This window comes from Notolabrus celidotus, unplaced genomic scaffold, assembly GCF_009762535.1.
Source record: "Notolabrus celidotus isolate fNotCel1 unplaced genomic scaffold, fNotCel1.pri scaffold_318_arrow_ctg1, whole genome shotgun sequence".
In the NCBI taxonomy this organism is placed as follows: domain Eukaryota; kingdom Metazoa; phylum Chordata; class Actinopteri; order Labriformes; family Labridae; genus Notolabrus; species Notolabrus celidotus.
This window is the reverse complement of record NW_023260151.1, coordinates 33082-40316: the sequence shown is the minus strand read 5'-3', so window position 1 is coordinate 40316 and position 7235 is coordinate 33082. Positions and strand designations below refer to the sequence as shown.

The following is a 7235-nucleotide window of genomic DNA, read 5'->3' as shown; positions in this document are numbered from 1 at the left end:
TTACAGATGTATACACACTATGTACGCTTCTATCTGATAAATAGATAAGGTAAGTTATTGCATGATAAAAATTGCACCAGGTTATTTAAACAAACATACACAGTATGAAGAACAGTGTGATTCAGATGGATACAGTAGTTATATGTGAATGTGCCGAGTCACATAGTAACTTCCATGTAGTGGAATGAAAGATGAGAACAGATGATTAACGGGACACAGCAGTGCTGGTGTTAAACAGTCTGATTGCAGATGGGATGAAGGACCTGTGTTAGCGCTCCGTCCTGCAGCCCTGCAGGTTACTCTAGTGTCTTCATGTTGCATCATTTATATCAGACATTAAGTACACAGAGTCACATCAGGTCCTCCAGCTGCTCCCAGGTCTTCTTAATGAGTTATTCCCCTGATCAGGACACCGTTTTTAAAATCAGAGCTCATGTTTATAAAGGTTCAGTTTGTGTAAACGGGAATATTTTGCAATATAGAGTCAGATTTAAACGCTCACTTGCTGACCCCTTCATCTTTTTTAAACTTTAACATTCTTTTCTTTTGTGAGGAGAGAAAAGTTTTTAAAAAACTGTGAGTACTTTGTGAAGTAAAAAAAACATTTATTGAAAGTTTTGACATTTTTGTAAACTTTGAGAGGCTAATGTGAGGAAATCATGTTCTGGATGTGAGGAAGAGGACAGAAGGAAAGTTAAAGAGAGGGAGGAATAGAGAAAGATACGTTTAAGAAGAGGAGTTAAGTTCATCCAGCTCATGACTCAGATGAACACCAGGGGGCGACATCACCTTTCTGAAACCAGCTGTGATCAATAACTCTCACTGTCAGAGATCACTGGGTTTCCTGCTGAACTGAACTGCACTCACTCTCTCTCTCACACACACACACACACACACACACACACACACACACACACACACACACACACACGAAACACACTAACACTTTAATCCTTTCCTGAAACCAAACCTTTTGTGTATTCTGGTTGTTATAGTTGTGTAACTGTCAGAGCTGTTATCTAACTGACAGAGCAACACTTCCAAGAAAACAGGGCAGTGTGTGTGTGTGTGTGTGTGTGTGTGTGTGTGTGTGTGTGTGTGTGTGTGTGTGTGTGTGTGTGTGTGTGTGTGTGTGTGCATTAGTGTATGTATCTCTGTAACATATGGACCCTGATGTGGGGATGAACTCTGTTTACACGCACACATAACGAGGTCTTCTTTAACCATTAGGAAGATAAATACGGACTGTTGTGAGGATTCATTTAAGGTGGTTAAGGTTCAGCAGTGTGTGTGTGTGTGTGTGTGTGTGTGTGTGTGTGTGTGTGTGTACACTAATCTATAATCTGGCTCCAGATTACATTTTATACCAAATCTCAAACAATGACATCATATTGTTTGAATGAAGCCTCGCCCCCGACATCACACATGAGGACAGACATCCTCTCTGTCTCTCTCCCTCTCTCTCTCTCTGTCTCTCTCTCTCTCTCCCTCTCTCTCTCTCTCTCTCTCTCTCTTTCTCTCTCTCTCTCTCTCCCTCTCTCTCTCTCTCTCTCTCTCTCTCTCTCTCTCTCTCTCTCTCTCTCTCTCTCTCTCTCTCTCTCTCTCTCTCTCTCTCTCTCTATCTGTCACTTCATCTTCAGGAGGAGCAGCAGCATGGCCACCTTTGTCTCTGTGAGTAAACCTTTTTAAACTCTGTGTTTGGTTCTGCTGATAAACGTTTAAAGGTTCAGATTTATTATTAGAATAATATAAATATGATGCATGTTAATCTGTTAATCACAGAGGGGTTAAAGCCCGTCATGGTGACAGGGATTATATTAAAAACACATTTATTAATTTATCACAAAGACAGTCAATTCTTTGTTTTAGAGGAAATAACATTTAATATTCACGTCTTTGGAAATAAAATAACTATCATATAAATAAGGATGATACAGTTTAATTACAATAATAACAAGAAGAAGAAGAAGAAGAAGAAGAAGAAGAAGAAGAAGAAGAATAAGCATCATAACTAAATGAATACAGCTGTTTTACAAATATTTGAAAAAGTCTGAATATTATAAACTTTATATTTAATTATTCCCATTATCTCCCAGCAGGATTTGGTGCCTTATCCCTCTCTCTCCTAACATTTCCTGTCCATTTCACTTTGATTGACACGTGTTCTGTGGCTCAGTACACAAACATCACTTAAATAAAAACACAAAGTCTGTTATTAATTGCTTTTCAAAAAATGCAAATGTTCCCTTTTGAATATTTGATGTTTTATTATCTTCGTTCTAATTTTGAGGTTTTGTTAAAGTTTTGCTCTCGTAAGGTTTTCTGATAATAAACTTAAAATAAAACAGAAGATCTGACGCCTCACCCCCGGGGAGGAGTCTGAGAGTATTTTAAAAACAGAGGAAACAAAGATCCTGATCAGAGAGTTGATGTTTGGTTTTACTCTAACCTCTCAGTCTGTGTTCTCTGAGCGTGTCTCTGCAGCGGCTCGTGTTGAAGGAGGTTAAAGAGTCTAAGAAAAGCAGAAGTAGGTCTGTAGCTGCTGCAGGGGCCCCTGAGAGCCGTCCTGCAGACTGACAGCTCCATTTAGATCCAACGCCCTGAAACTCTGAACGTCCTCTGCCTCATCTGTCAGTCCACATTAACGTCCTCACACGGCACCAGGCGGTTTTTATTCTGCATGTTCAGACACTCAGAAACATTTAACTCTGAGCAGCTCTGTTTGAAACCTTTAAAACAACCTGCTGCAGATTCTTCTCCTCAAACTGGACCTGCAGGTTATCTATCAGGGACCAGTCTCCTCTTATCTTCTTCTTCTTCTTCTTCTTCTTCTTCTTCTTCTTCTTCTTCTTACCTATCTCTTATCTTCAAACAGGACCAGTTCATCCATCAGGGACCAGTCTCCTCTTATCTTCTTCTTCTTATCTATCTCTTATCTTCAAACAGGACCAGTTCATCCATCAGGGACCAGTATCCTCTTATCTTCTTCTTCTTACCTATCTCTTATCTTCAAACTGGACCTGCAGGTTATCTATCAGGGACCAGTCTCCTCTTATCTTCTTCTTCTTACCTATCTCTTATCTTCAAACAGGACCAGTTCATCTATCAGGGACCAGTCTCCTCTTATCATCTTCTTCTTCTTCTTCATATCTATCTCTTATCTTCAAACTGGACCTGCAGGTTATCTATCAGGGACCAGTCTCCTCTTATCTTCTTCTTCTTCTTCTTCTTCATATCTATCTCTTATCTTCAAACAGGACCAGTTCATCCATCAGGGACCAGTCTCCTCTTATCATCTTCTTCTTCTTCTTCTTCTTCTTCATATCTATCTCTTATCTTCAAACAGGACCAGTTCATCCATCAGGGACCAGTCTCCTCTTATCATCTTCTTCTTCTTCTTCTTATCTATCTCTTATCTTCAAACAGGACCAGTTCATCCATCAGGGACCAGTCTCCTCTTATCTTCTTCTTCTTCTTCTTCTTATCTATCTCTTATCTTCAAACAGGACCAGTTCATCCATCAGGGACCAGTCTCCTCTTATCATCTTCTTCTTCTTCTTCTTCTTCTTCATATCTATCTCTTATCTTCAAACAGGACCAGTTCATCTATCAGTGACCAGTCTCCTCCGTCCTTACATGGCTCCTTTCTTTCTTCTCCTTCAGTTAGCGACATGTCACCACTGTCCCATCGTGACGTCTCGACGTGGTCTGGTCTACAGAGAGTCTTTGTCAGTTCTGTCCAGGAACCTGAGGGTCCCAGGAGGCCTGCATAGACCCCCCACCATGAGGCAGCAGCAGAGTCACACCCTCCACAACAAACACAGCTGCAGACTCACCAGGTAAGACTCCACAGACTCCACAATGATCTCCATGATTCTGCATCATTCATTCATTTGTTTAAAGTCACAAATATAAAAAATTAAATGCTTTAAAAAAGCTCCTATCAGGTGATTTGAAGCGACTCCCGTTGTGATGTAACGACAGGAGTGTTTGCTAAACCACACCCACTACTCCAGCACTTCCACTTCCTCCCAAGACGTTAAAGTTAAAGCCACACTCGCTGACTGCTCTGTTGTTGGCGGCAAAAACCAACAGACATCTTTAGTTAGCATCACAGAGTTAGCCTCACAGAGTTAGCCTCACAGAGTTAGCCTCAGAGAGTTAGCCTCACAGAGTTAGCCTCAGAGAGTTAGCCTCAGAGAGTTAGCCTCACAGAGTTAGCCTCACGGTGGAGATAATCAAAGTATTAGACTCACTTCATCATAAACCACGCCTCTCTCTCTCTCTGCACCTCTCAGGTCTGACCTCCCACAATCCATCGCTCTGGCCCGCTCTAAGCCGCCGGGCAGCATGAAGCACCTGGTCCTGGCTCACCTGAGGAAGCTGCTGACCCTGGGCCCCGGCCAGCACAGAGACCTCCACCTGCCCGTCTGAAGCCTCCTCCACCCAGCAACATGATACTGATGAAGATAACGAGGAGGAGGAGGAGCTGCACTGACCTGAGAGCTGCAGCACCAGCAGAGGGCGCCACCGAGGCGCAGGTGGATGCAGATGGAGGCTGAAGAGCTCAGACCGGTCCTGAGAGTGTTTTTATTCTCTGAGAATGAAATGAACGAGAGGAGGAGAGGAGAGGAGAAGAGGAGGAGAGGAGGAGAGGAGAAGAGGAGGAGAGGAGGAGAGGAGGAGAGGAGGAGAAGAGGAGAGGAGGAGAGGAGGAGAGGAGGAGAAGGGGGAGAGGAGGGGAGGAGGAGAGGAGGAAAGGAGGAGAGGAGGTGGAGCGAAGACCTGAACACAGAGAGTCCATCCCTGGTCCCACACCTGACTCATACAGGTGAAGATTAATACTCACTGAGTGGTGCTAATACGACTCTTTAAAGACACCCCACTGCAGGTTAGGATCCCTCCTGTTAGGATGATACAGTCAGATATCAGTAATAGTGTTTTTAATAGTCTCAGTTTGTGTTTCAGTAACATATATAATGTTTGCATTTACATAGCTGATGAATTTATGTGTGTGGTGTTTTCCTGCTTCTTTAACTTCAATATATAAACTGTCATGTGTCCTTTAGAGCAATGCATCATGGTCTACATGTTAGCTAAAGCTGTCAGACGAAAGGAGAGAAGTAAAAGAGCATTTGGACCGCTGAGATTTATAAGAACAGTCAAATAAAGAAGCACATTATCTAAATATTGTAGTGGAGGAGGATTAAAGAACTCAAGCTGTGTGTTGGTTTGTTTCCTGCTGAGTGTTTGAAAGTGTTGAAGGGATTAAATCCTGCAGCAGGTCCATGATGTGTGGATTAAAGTGTGAGAGTTTTAATGCAGAACGTTAATGAACACTGTGTCATAATCATATCACACAGTGTTCACACGTCAACCTCTGATATGAAGAATCTACAAGTCTGAGGGATGTCTCTATAATAATAATAATAAATAATAACTTTCTTTATACTTTCATTTAGTGTGTTGACTTTTAGAAATGCATTAATCAGCTGATCAGAGTTAAACACTCTGATGACGTCTTCATGTTTCATTAAACCTGTTTTATCAGGGATTTACTTCAGCGGCAGCATGAAGCAGCGTGCAGCAGCAGCATTGTGCAGCAGCAGCATGAAGCAGCGTGCAGCAGCAGCATTGTGCAGCAGCAGCATGAAGCAGCGTGCAGCAGCAGCATTGTGCAGCAGCAGCATGAAGCAGCGTGCAGCAGCAGCATTGTGCAGCAGCAGCATGAAGCAGCGTGCAGCAGCAGCATTGTGCAGCAGCAGCATGAAGCAGCGTGCAGCAGCAGCATTGTGCAGCAGCAGCAAGAAGCAGCAGCATGAAGCAGCAGCAGCAGCAGCAGCAGCGTGCAGCAGCAGCATGAAGCAGCAGCATTGTGCAGCAGCAGCATGAAGCAGCAGCATTGTGCAGCAGCAGCGTGCAGCAGCATTGTGCAGCAGCAGCATTGTGCAGCAGCAGCATGAAGCAGCGTGCAGCAGCAGCATTGTGCAGCAGCAGCATGAAGCAGCGTGCAGCAGCAGCATTGTGCAGCAGCAGCAAGAAGCAGCAGCATGAAGCAGCAGCATTAGCAGCGTGCAGCAGCAGCATGAAGCAGCAGCATTGTGCAGCAGCAGCATGAAGCAGCAGCATTGTGCAGCAGCAGCATGAAGCAGCGTGCAGCAGCAGCATTGTGCAGCAGCAGCAAGAAGCAGCAGCATGAAGCAGCAGCAGCAGCAGCGTGCAGCAGCAGCATGAAGCAGCAGCATTGTGCAGCAGCAGCATGAAGCAGCAGCATTGTGCAGCAGCAGCGTGCAGCAGCATTGTGCAGCAGCAGCATTGTGCAGCAGCATTGTGCAGCAGCATTGTGCAGCAGCATTGTGCAGCAGCAGCATGAAGCAGCGTGCAGCAGCAGCAGCAGCAGCATGCAGCAGCATGCAGCAGCAGCATGAAGCAGCGTGCAGCAGCAGCGTGCAGCAGCAGCATGAAGCAGCATGCAGCAGCAGCAGCGTGCAGGAGCAGCTTGCTCCGGTTCGGCCTCATCAAAGTGGGATGAATGAAAATGTTTCATTAGTGTCACATCAGATTTCTTACAGAGCAGAGAATGACTGTAACAGCAACCACATCAAAAGACAGCCGCTGCAGATGTGAAGAGGCAAACACATGAAATATAAAAGTAAACAGATCAGTATCTTAATAAAGGTTAAAAGCTTTTAAGTGTTCACATGAAGAGGACAGGACTTAGGGGCGTGCAGATGTTGAAAGCACTGAGGATGTTAGCTGTTAGTCAAAATAAAAACTTGTTATCTGCACAGATCCTTCTTTAATAGTTCCAACACACACACACACACACACACACACTGAGATCCTCTGCAGACGTTCACTGTCTGTTTGCAGTGAGGCGTCCGACTCTCTGGAACGATCTGCCCGAGGAGATCTGGTCTGCTGAGTCTCTTTTAAATCCCTTCTTTAAACACACTTTTACCGCAGAGCTCTTCCTGATTTGATCTTATTTTTTATCTTTATCTTTTTTTCTTGAGTTTAACTGCTCTTTTTTTTGTTAAGAATTGTATTCATTTATAGTTTTTAAAGGGAATTCTGTCTTTTAAAATATGTTTCATTTCTTGATTTTTGCTGCCCATGTAAAGCCCTTTAAAACTAGGTTTTTAAAAAGTGCTCTATAGATCAAATTATCATTATTATTATTATTATTATCATTATTATTATTATCATTATTATTATTATTATTATTATTATTA

The 7235-nt window shown here is 43.4% G+C and overlaps 1 long non-coding RNA gene across 1 annotated transcript; it reads left to right on the top strand.

Annotated features, from left to right (window-relative positions):
* The first annotated feature begins 4777 nt into the window (after positions 1 to 4777).
* On the top strand, positions 4778 to 5457 carry LOC117809646. Its single transcript, XR_004630602.1, has 2 exons — positions 4778 to 4891; positions 5070 to 5457. It is a non-coding gene; the product is annotated as an uncharacterized LOC117809646 (long non-coding RNA).
* The last annotated feature ends 1778 nt before the right edge of the window (positions 5458 to 7235 follow it).